Source organism: Danio rerio, chromosome 15 (genome assembly GCF_049306965.1).
Source record: "Danio rerio strain Tuebingen ecotype United States chromosome 15, GRCz12tu, whole genome shotgun sequence".
Classification (NCBI taxonomy): domain Eukaryota; kingdom Metazoa; phylum Chordata; class Actinopteri; order Cypriniformes; family Danionidae; genus Danio; species Danio rerio.
In genome coordinates, this window is record NC_133190.1 from 18,088,118 (window position 1) to 18,100,121 (window position 12,004).

The following is a 12,004-nucleotide window of genomic DNA, read 5'->3' on the forward strand; positions in this document are numbered from 1 at the left end:
GGAGGCGGGGCAAACCCCGCCACGTAGAGGCGCCGCGCGGACAAAGATTGACCGCGATAGCGCGCTCCACTGACGGGATCGCCTCATACCCCCTGGCAGCTCCGCCGTCAAGGGCGGTGAGGGCGGAGGCACTCGCAGCACGGGCAGAGAAAGGTGCCCTCCAGGACTGCGTGAGCCTACTGTGCACTTCCGGGAAGAAGGGGACGAGAGGCTTCGAAGGCTTCGCCTTCTGGTCCTCTACGTAGTACCCATCTAGTCGGTCCGGCCGCGGAGCTGGGGGATAAACCATCTCCAACCCCACGGCCGAAGCAGCCCGGGAAAGCACGGCTAACATGTCCGCTTCAGGATCCGATTTGACAGCCCTCACCTGCCCGGAGGGGGCGAGCGGGTCCGGATCTTCGTCGGACAGTGAAAGCCCACCCTCCGATGCCGCGGAGGACATCTGATCTCCGGTGTCAGCGAGTGTGAGAGCTACCATCTGGTTAGACGGATCACTCTCACCACCCGAAGCTTGGATGGAGCGCCGTGAGGAGCGAGAGGTCCGCGAGCCCGTGGGCGGCGGATTAGCTCCCGCTGAAACCCTCAGATCTGCCCGAGCGCCCGCTGCTTTTTTAGAACAGGAGGCAACTGGGGTGGCTCGCTCTCTTGCGAAAGTTAGCCGCGATCTTAGCTGTGCAACGGTCATGGCATCGCAATGACGACATGAACCGCCCGCGAGCACCGCATTAACATGCTGGACCCCCAAACATGCAATGCAGTGATCGTGTCCATCATCCGGAGACAGGAAACCCCCGCATCCAGAAACGCACAGTCGGAGCGCCATCCTGAAAAGGACGTGCTGCACGACTGTGTTGCTCTTTTAGGAAAGTTGCAACTATACGCACCGCTCTGGAGGACCGGACCCAAAGAACCGCAGGCAAGGGAGTAACCCAGCTCGACCGTCTGCCACCGCGAAGACCCACTCTGGACCGGGAGACACACTCGTTCGCTCTGAAGTGCTGATCAGCAAGAGGAACCCTCATCGACTCACTCAGAAAGGATCTGAAGCGAAAAGGATGGCGTCTGCTGGCTTCAGGTGTGCTTATATGCTGAGATAATTGCAGATGTCGCACACCTGCGCAAGCTTACGCTGCCAATTAATTTCATTCATTGGCCCGTTCAATACTCTCCAGATAAGCGGCTTCTGATCCGAATCCTCCCCATTCATGGCACTGAAGTTCCCCAACCGAAGGGGAACTAATATTCTGTATAGACAGATATATTGTACAGACAGACATACTACATATAGATGTAAACAAATAGATAGACAGAAATATATGCATGGAATACATGCAGACAGACAGGCAGATATACTTACACAGTTAGAAAACCTGATATTAAGACAGACAGAAGAAATTATGTTTAGACAGATAGAAAAACCAATATATAGACAGACAGGGAATTAGAAAAAAATAATAATATTTAGACAGACAGAAAAAAAAAACTATTAAAAAACTATGGTTGGGGGTGGTGAAGGTGTCTTGTTTAAAGCGTGATAAGTGTCAGTTTGCTGTGGGTCACAGGAGTTAACAGAGAACACAGTCAGACTCACTCACACTGAAGTGCACAGCAATCCCACTGCCATCATTAATGAAGGCAGGGGGCGACCGGAACGCCAGCATAAAATCATGAGGATACAGAAGTGATGGACGTCATCTGTTCATGAAGCGTGTAATTACACCAGCAGCCTGCTCACTCATGCCAGCCTGTCTGTCTGCACTCCTGCAATTACTGCCATTGACAAAAACAATCATTTCCACAAAAAGCGGAAAGACACTCACCTGTGAGCATAGGATTGTTTTCTAGACCTGTTTCCTGCTGTCATGCCTCTAAACCCTGCATCCTGCTTTCCGCCTCCATTAGACTTAAAGACGATAATCTCTGATCATATATGATCTCGTGCAGCAGATAATGAGCACACATACATAAACAACTATATAGACCGGCAACGTCTACAGTATATTGAGAGACACTGATAAATGAATAGGCTTGCTCGCAAAGATGTTTCTCCCCCTTAAAATTCAACTGTTTTAAAAATATATATTGCATATATATTGCACATTAATGATATATACTGAACAATATCAGCCATTTGATATAAATAAACCAATGGAATATTGTATTCATTCATTCATCCATTTTCTTTTTGGCTTAGTCCCTTTATTAATATGGTGTCGATACAACGGAATGAACCGTCAACTCATCCAGCACGTTTTTACGCAGTGGAAGCCCTTCCAGCCGCAACCCATCTATGGGAAACATCTACACACACTCATTCATACACACACTCATACACTTTGTACAATTTAGCGTTCCCAATTAACCTGTACCACATGTCTTTGGACTGTGGGAGAAACCGGAGCACCTGAAGAAAACCCAAGCGAACGCAGGGAAAACATGCAAACTCCGCAGAAATGCCAACTGACCCAGCTAAGGCTTGAACCAGCGATCTTCTTGCTGAGAGGAGACAGCACTATCTACTGTGCCACTGCTTTGCCCGGAATATTGTATTATTTATTATTAATCATTCTAAGCACAGTGTCATTTTCTTGACATTTTCTTTGATTTATCATGTCCTATAACCAGTGTTGGGCAATAACGCGTTACTAGTAATGCGTTACTGTAACGGCATTACTTTTGACAGTAACTAATAGTAACTACTGTACCGCATTACTTTTTAAACATAATAACTCCGGTATGGTTACAATATGATGCATATATGTATGCTACTTGGTAAGTTAATTAATTTTGGCAGCAGTCTATCCCACATCTTCCTGTTTACAGCAGCGACGCATTGTGGGATTGGTGGATGCCAACCAATCACTGTAAAGAAGACACGTTGTGTATATGGCACCAGATTGAACAAAAGTAAAGTGATGTCTGCATCAGTGCGTCCTGGATATCAAGAAGACATACAGGAAATTTCCAAACATCCTACAGCCTAGTTTTGGAACTGAACTTTGGTGGATGTTGATGACGTTACACGAGGACTCCAAAACGCTGAAGAACGTATATTGAAAAGTGTGTGAGGTAGGCCGAATGTGGATAAAATGCTCACGAGAGATCTAGAGACTATTATCGTCATGATTATTAATTACTATTACGAATACTACTATGTTTATTGCTTCAAATAAAGACACATTTGTTATCTGTATGACAAAATGTATTAGTTTAGTAGACACAGTGACACATTTCTGCTGTATTTCATTCATTCATTTATTCAGTTTCTTGTCGGCTTTGTCCCTTTATTAATCCGGGGTTGCCACAGCGGAATAAAGATTTCTAAACATAATAGTTTTAATAACTCATTTCTAATAACTGATTTATTTTATCTTTGCCATGATGACAGGGAATAATTTTAACTAGATATTTTTCAAGACACTTCTATAAAGCTTAAAGTGACATTTAACCACTTAAACTCTGCTGCTATTTGGGGATTTCCGCCTGGATTTTGCCTACCCAAATTTAAAAGCTTCTTAAATCCACATGCAGAGGTGTAAATGCAAAAATTTGGTATCATTTTAAGGAAAACCCTTTGAGTTTTCATAAAACACTATTGAAAGTGTTTAAAATAACTGTGTATGTCGTCTGTGTTAAAATAAACACCTTCTTTTTGTATTTTTTTTTTTGTATTTTTTTATAAACTCAAATTTGAAAGTGTACCTTTTAGGTTCTGTGTGGTCTAGCGTGCTGTAATTAATTTAGGTGGCTCCTGCACATGTCTGTAATCATAGGAAAAAAGAAAAAAGGTTTCTACCATAATCTATGCAAAAGTTATTGCATTCCAACTGATGAGAGGTGCTTTACAAGCCACAGAGACCAATCCTTGTTTACATATTTCACTATTCTTTTGTTTGATCAAACATAATTCACTGTGTTTGGACCACATCAGACATATAAAAGGATTACTTATGCACATCACCTCAAAAACAGAGGAGAATGGCCATGAAGGGCACAGCATAAGGTAAAAGATGACAGCTGTCTGTGCTATCTGGGGCTGCTTATTGATCATGAATGTATTGTTTACATTTTTACACCATGGAAACACCACAATTCATTCAACAACTGTTTGGCATGTGAATATAATTCAGCAAAAAGATTTCTAGAGCTGTATGAGCACCGGCAACAGCTTTTATTTGAGCTATAACTTGTACATGTGTCATATGAAAAAATATGAAAATGAACCAATGTAAAATACCTAGCTCGGGTATCCAAAATACTGTGTATTTAAGTGTAAATAACTTTTATACAGTAGCATAAAAACCAAAGTGATGCATATGTCCATAAAATATAGATTCTACACTTTCAAACGACACCACTTACGGGGGTCTGGTGCAAGGCTAGCTCTTTAAATCTGAAAGCGAAAGTCTATGACGTCAGAGTTTAAGCGGATAACTAGGCTAATTAGGTTAAATAGGCAGGTAAGGGTAATGAGGCAAGTTATCGTATAATGATGATTTGTTCTGTAGACTATCGAAAAAAAAATGCTTAAAGGGGCTAAAAATTTTGTCCTTAAAATGATGTTTATAAATTAATTATTATTAGACATGCTTTGAAAATTTCCTTGCCCTGTTAAACAAAATTTGCAAAATATTTAAAAATGAAAATAAATCAAAGGGGGGCTAATAATTCTGGCTCAGAAAAACAATACAAATGTGTGTTGTATTAGTCAGAAAAAATGCTGTGATTTATTTCTTTTTATTAATTTACATATTTTTCTAGCTGTTATATGACAGCAGATTTTGCACTTTGAACATAGACAGATACTTTCCACAAGTTGCTGACATACCAGGTTTAATTTGTGGTTAGTTTGAAATTGCTCATCAATTTCATTTTTGAGCAGCTGTTGTGTTTTTTTTTGTTTGTTTTTTTAAATGCATAAAATGTATGGTTGTCTATAATAGCATTTTTTATTTATTTTTTTGGTGCTGAGTTTTACCAAATTGATTCTGAATGTTAATTACTTTCATTTATTTATTTCATAAAGGTTTTGTATTTGTTGTATATTGTGGCTATTTTCATACTCAAGCTGTGAAAGAATGTGTTTAAGGGTTAAAAACAAACTTTTAGGATGCTGAAGCAACTTTAGTTTTTTTTGTGTGTGTGTGTGTTTCTGAATATATTTTTCAGCTGGTTTATCACATTGTGATATGTTCATGGGAAACCCCTAGGGAACACTAGGTTGCTGTTGGAAGTGGTGTTAGAGAGGCCAGCAGGGGGCGCTCAACCTGTGGTCTGTGTGAGTCCTAATGCCCAAGTAAAAGTGAAGGGGACACTATACTGTCAGTGGGCGCAGTCTTTCGGATGAGACGTTAAACCGAGGTCCTGACTCTCTGTGGTCATTAAAAATCCCATGGCACTTCCCGTGAAAGAGCAGGGGTGTAACCCTGGTGTCCTGGCCAAAGTCCCTCTATCGGCCCTTACGATCATGGCCTCACAATCAGCCCCTTCAACCGAATTGGCTCTATCACTGTCTCTTCACTCCACCAACAGCTGGTGTGTGGTGAGCGCACTGGCGCCGTTGTCCTGTGGCTGCCGTCACACCATCCAAGTGGATACTGCACACTGCCCCCCCTCATGATTGTGAAGCACTTTGGGTGTATGGCCATACACAATAAATGCGCTATATAAATACACATTACATTACATTACATTACATTACAAGTAGTCAAAGTAATTTTTGGAAGTAACTAAAACTGTAACTAGTCGCTATTTTTCAGTAACTAGTGCAACACTCTTTTATGCATCTAGCACAAAAATATTTATTTTTAGATGTTTTAATTAGTGTGAATAAGCATACATCTGACAACATTTTTGTCAGTATGTGAAACTTCTGAAAAATGCAAAGAAATGTTTTTTTTCTATGTTTATTACGCTGCTGTCATCTAAATTCACTCCATAAAACATGAAAATGAAACCCATATGAATGTAAAATGGATTTGCAAAGTAGCAAAAAAATCATATGAAAATGTGCAGATCACCTATAAAATAACATATTGTTATAAGTTACTCCACCCGTTTCTGTCCAAGAAGTGACATTTTCTTCTCCAGAGTGAGACTAATAAGGCTTTTGGACTGGAGTTTAAATGCATGGGCGTAAGTGTGTTTAGACAGGCTCACAATGGAGCTCCCTGAAAAACAAGCTACCATGACAAATTTTACTGTGATGTTTTATGGCTGTTTTGGGTTGTTGGAGCGAAATCCACTGTAAACGATACCACGGTGTGCAGTAACACAGGCATCGCCTTACCATGTGTACGGCCTTGCAGATTTTATGATCTCCTATTTGATATTTAATAACCACCCCCTCATAGCAGTATATCGAGGTCAGCAGGGTCAATGTGCTTGCAAAACAACAATACAAAAAGAACCTCAGTAACACTTTTTTTAGATATTGATTTTTCTGTAGTCTGCTATTCAGCTGTTTGTGAATGAAAAAGGTCTGGGAAGCTTCAAAGATCAAAGTGATGAGAAATAAAGTTGCCTCCCTAAAGAAAGAAGCGAATCCTACTTTCCTGACATGGGCGATTTTATTCTTACTTCCTGCACAAATCAAAATGGTTTGTTACAAAGTTGAAAATGTCAATCTATCGTCTTTATTGGCTGGTCATAAACAGCATTTGACATCAAACACTAGTTGTATCTGAGGCCTGGAAGAGTTTGGTTTGTGTTGTCAATATGTTGAGAGTAGTTGCCATTTTCTGTCATGAAAGCAAATTTTATAAACTTCAATTTGATGAGGATTTGGGACTTAAATTGATGTAGTTTAGCTCTGCTTTTTTCTGTTTCCAAGAGCAGAGGGGAGCTAAAATTCAGATATGATAAAGAGCATTTGGTTTCCGATACACACTGTATTCAAGTGGTCAATTAATCACAGCAGACTTGTTCACCTGACTGATCAGGGGGATCTTAATAAATTGCTGTTACAACGTGAAGCCTTTTGGATATTCACTCTTGATACATTATCTCCCAGAGGTTTAAATGAGGAGTTTGATATTCATCCTTTTCTTAAAGTTTAACTAGTTGTTTGGGTAAAGTTTTGTTTGCAAGCGGCAACTTCCCACTCTCCCTTGTGAAGCAAATATGGAAGTAACTGAAACTGCAATTCATCGAAATTCCTCTAATCCTGGCTCCATAATAGATCAAATTTCTATTGACCTCACTGTTAAAATGGCCAACTTCAAAAAAAAATGTGTTCTATTTTTTGTTGTGCGGTAATGTATGAGATCATGTGATCTGGAAGTGTACAAAAAAGAGAGCAACATACTATGATGAAATCTGATGAAGAGCCGGTGTGCTCAAAACATTACACGCCTTTTATCAGCCTTTTTAATTTAATAAATTGGCATTTTTGGAGCTTTGGTGTTGTCACGGATTGGCCAGGCTCTTCCACCAATTTCACACAGCGCCCATCATCACCTGAGTTTTGCACAGCTGCACCCTATCACCTTGACACACAATAAAAGCACACACCTCACACCACTCTTTGTCCGGGCTCGTTCCTACGAAGCGGACTTATAGCGGATACTCTCCACGTTTTCGCTATCATTAATTTGCCATTTTGATACTTACCTGATCTCCGTTTGTTTCCAGTCTGTCCAGTCTTCCCCGTATCCAGTCAGAGGTGTGTGCATCGTCTTTCTGTCTTCCCTGCAAGTCATCTGGTCTGTGCATTCGGTCTTCATGCATCCTGCTAAGGATAAGGACAATAATATCATCTCGGACTTCATTCACATAACCCTTATCCTTCTGTTGCTCCGCTGTTAAAATAAACATTTATTACTACTACTCACCCTGTTTGTCCGTCTGCTTCCATAACAGGTGTTGTCGCCTTTTGAATATAAATCAATTCCATTATAACCCTTACCATTTTTTTGGAGTGCAGTGACTGCACATACATTCTGTACTGCTGTAATTGAATTTGTGACATGTTTCGTCTGTTGCAAAAAAATTGCTGCAAATCTCGTCACGTACTGTGTTGTTAGGACACAGGGTTACAATGTAATCTGCTCACCTAATGTTTACTTTTGTAAAATTGAGATTATTTGCTAATCAATAACCTCATGTGGAACTCTGAATCTGCTTCTCATTTCGGAGTCTGCTACTGTCCACCGGAGGATGCATTTTGGTTGCAGACACATGCTTAGAGCAGGGGTTTTCAAACTGTGGGGTAAATTATTTACTCGAGTAAATTATGATGACGATCTTTGTGTTCACTAGAGTAAATCTGATTAATGTTAGCTCCACATATAACTATCAGGCACCTGCAGAGTTAATGTGTTCGAGTAAAACATAAACAAATAAAATGGACTATATGCTTTTTAAAATGAATGATGGTGAATGAAAATAAAACCGGTGAATTGTCTGACAAAAAAAGAGCACTTCTGAATCAAATCAGCAGAGTGCCCTTCTGGATCTTTCACTTACTTTGAAGACACTACTGACTAAGCTTACATGGACATCTGTAATCTAGTTATTTGCCTTAATAGACAATAATATAATTAGGTTGTTTACGTGAAGTGCTTTCATGGAAGAGTTTCCTGTAGTTTTGGGTGACTTTAACTGCAGTTCAGCAGTTTCACATTCACTCATGAACTTTTCATTCATGCCCCCGTGACAAACTGGGGTATTAAACGCAAATAAGGAGTGAGAACTGCTGAAAGAGTGATATGGAATTTTACAACACACCGAATGGAGAGAGAAAAACTTCTGCATTTCGCGATGTGTGTGTCTGCGGTCCTTTACTGACAGCCACATGTGTGGATCTTGTCGGAAAATATGGCAAAAATATCTGTGACGGTAATAGTTTGATTGCTGTGTTTACTTCAATAATGCCCCTAATATATGCATACTCCAACTCTTAATTCCATTTCTGTTTAGGTTAGTTATAACTTTAGTCGGATTAAGGTAATCAAAAATTGTTGTTTACATGGTTACTCTCAATCAAAGTATTTCCTTAATTGTTTTAAAAATCTATTGTAAGTATTGGTGTCCATGTAAACATACTCAATGTTCGACTCAACTACACCATCAGGGCTCTGTGAACTTGGCTTTGTGAAGCAGCATTTTTTGTACGTACATCAAAAGCAAGTATGCTATGCCACACACTTATTGACAATGTAAGATGGAGGAGGAGGAAGAGGGTTGGGGGAGGGGATGGGATAAAATGGTTGAAAACCCCTGGCTTAGAGAGCTTTCATGACTGATTGAATAAAATACAGGTGTGTTTTCCACCAAGGCAACTCAGGGTGCTAAAATATAATTGGTTAAACTGGCATTGGGAGGGTTAAACGAACCAAAACAATAACACACGTTCTGGCACGGAACACACATTTTCAAACCAGAATATCTGACATCAGCATTGTTTTTCAGATAAACAAGAATGTTCATTTAGCATGTTTCTTAAATATCTGCAAACATATTAAGGTATTTTATGCTGTAGAAGAGTCAAAAACACATATTCAGCACCTTTAAAGGAAAGACTGGCAAGCTACAGTTTAGAGTTTGGAAAAATTTGAGAATAATCAGAGATATGCTTTAGTTACCCGAAGAGTGAATTTCTTTAGATCAAAAATAAATAACCACAAGCGTGTGATCTTATTAATGCTAAGTGCTTTCAACAGGGTAAATGAGCAGATCCAATAAATGGATAAACAAGAGAAAAGCCATTTACATTAGTCAATAGAAAAAACAAAAAAACAGTGCACATAAAAAGCTATAATAGGTTGAAATGTAATGGGTGCTTTGCCTTGTATTTTGTGACATAGCAGTTAAAATCTGAATAAAAAGAAATGAGTTGCAGGAAATGCTGATTGTTTTTCAGCTGAACCAGCATTCACATTAAAGCATTAAACTAAATAGGTACATTACTGTTGAAAAGTGCTCGCTTTTTAAGCTTTTTTAAAAAGTGTCTTCTGCTCACCAACACTGTATTTGTTCAAAAATGTTTGAATTTTATTTGATGTAATTTCAAGTTGATGGCAAAACACAATTTTCTGCATTATTACTGTAATATTACACAATATTCTACAATTTACGCATCTCTGTTACATTTAATTGAAATAGAAATGGCATTGTGTTTTTACTTTTACAAATGCATTATTTAATGCGTTTTTGCTGGCTAAAATTATTGATGACACATTTTTGCATGGTAGTATTTTGCTATTACAGCTTGCATGCCTAGACCAAATGATGCAGCCCTCTTCTGATATCAGTTTTCAAAGCAAGGAATGAGTGAAACAGATGAAATGTGCCTGATTACCGTTCGGTGCGCTCAGCATCTCTGCTTACATGACCTGTGTCAGCTGATCTTATCTGGCAGATACTTGATGCACTCAATAAGTGATATGTCAAGGAGCGGTGAGAAATCGCACCATAAGACTCTAATGGCCCTAAGGGGGGTGTAAATTTCAGCATGATGAAAACGGGGGAGTCTAAGCTTCCAGTGAGCTGCTGAGGTTGTAGTTCATAGCTTCTTTGGCCCCATTTCCAACTGGTAGTAACATGCATTTTCAGTGATCCAATCACTAGTGGATGATGCATTAGATTTTTCATCTGCTGTTAGCATGCATTCAGATGTGTCTCTTGTGACCAGTTGCATTCGTATGTTTCATCAAAAGCCTTCACTGTTATTTTATAACGCACTACATCACTTTCATGAGAGCATTCGATGTGTTGTGTGAGTACTATTGAATAAACAAAACCTCTGTCACTCTTTGAGTTTTGAATGGGGACAAATGTAAATGGCCACTCTATTGAAGGAAGCCTTGCCTTCTACACTGTAAAAAATTTCCCTGTAAAAAAACAGTAATCTACTGGCAGCTGTGGTTGCCATTATCATACTGTAAAAATATGGTGCCCTACCGTTTTTTAAATTACCAGCATGATACTGTTTTTGTTAGCAACAGTATTCTACTGTTGTGGAACTGTAAAAATACAGTGCCCTACCGTTTTAAATTAACAACATGATATAGTTTTTTTAGCCACAGTAATCTACTGTTATGGAACTGTAAAAATACAGTGCCCTGCCATTTTAAATTAACAGCATGATACTGTTTTGTAAGATACAGCATACCACTGTTATTCTAATGTAAAAATACAGTGCCCTACCTTTTTTACATTTTATCTACAGCATGCATCTGTTATTTAGAAGCATAAAGCTGTTAAATTACAATCCATATTTAACCATATTATTTCAGATTAAAATGATTCAAAAAGAGAAATAAATCCAAGTTATATTTCACATTTTTATTTTCAAACAACACAAAATGAAATCTGCATTGTGTTTGTGAAAATATTAAGCCAAAGAACAGGCAAAAATTGTAAGTTCTCCAGAAATGTTAAGATTGTATTCAGCATTGTACATCAAGAAGCAACTTACCGAATGTCATAGAAAAAATTAATAAATAGCCACTTTACAATTGAGTCTTGGATATAAAATATAAAAAATTTATAGCCCCAAAATGAGCTTCAGCAAATAAAGAAAAAAAGGCCTCTGTGTTGCAAAAGTAGGGGGGTGCAAGCTAGCTGCATTTTAAATAAAGTCCCATTCAAAGTCCATTAGTTTCTTTAAAAGGTTTGAAACCTTGGGGTTTACAGTCATGGTCTTCTTCTGAACTGTCTTGCCAGTTTTTTTTGACGTCACATTTCCTCTCACAGCCTTGGTTCCCCTCTCTGGATTTATGCCAGCAAAGCATCTGAATAATAAGAATAAAAGATTTTCTGTGAACAAGGTATTTAAAACTGTATGACTTACAAAAATAAATAAACTATCTGCAAAAGTGATTTTCTGTTCTGAAAGAAAATTTTAGTGAAAAAGCACATGCATTTTTGCAGCACTAAAATGGTTTTCCCTGAAAAAAGGTTATTATTATATGATGAAGATTAAAGACATGAAAAGGGCATTCAAATGTTAAAATGTTTGATTTTTGAACAACACCAGTGACGTGTGTGTACATAGTTTAAG

At 38.8% G+C, this 12,004-nt stretch overlaps 1 protein-coding gene and 2 long non-coding RNA genes across 4 annotated transcripts in view; 1 reads left to right on the forward strand and 2 right to left on the reverse strand.

Moving 5' to 3' along the window:
- LOC141377804 (uncharacterized) overlaps positions 1-4,354 on the reverse strand; it is a 304,437-nt gene extending 300,083 nt beyond the window's left edge. The window contains exon 1 of the long non-coding RNA XR_012390722.1: positions 1,330-4,354. This is a non-coding gene — a long non-coding RNA (uncharacterized lncRNA). The remainder of the gene's footprint in view (positions 1-1,329) is intronic.
- Positions 1-7,831, forward strand: part of LOC141377800 (uncharacterized) — a 36,158-nt gene extending 28,327 nt beyond the window's left edge. The window contains exon 3 of the long non-coding RNA XR_012390718.1: positions 7,633-7,831. This is a non-coding gene — a long non-coding RNA (uncharacterized lncRNA). The remainder of the gene's footprint in view (positions 1-7,632) is intronic.
- The window catches only part of rab34a (RAB34, member RAS oncogene family a), a 626,412-nt gene that overhangs the window by 198,176 nt on the left and 416,232 nt on the right, over positions 1-12,004 (reverse strand). The gene's annotated exons all lie outside the window — the stretch shown is intronic.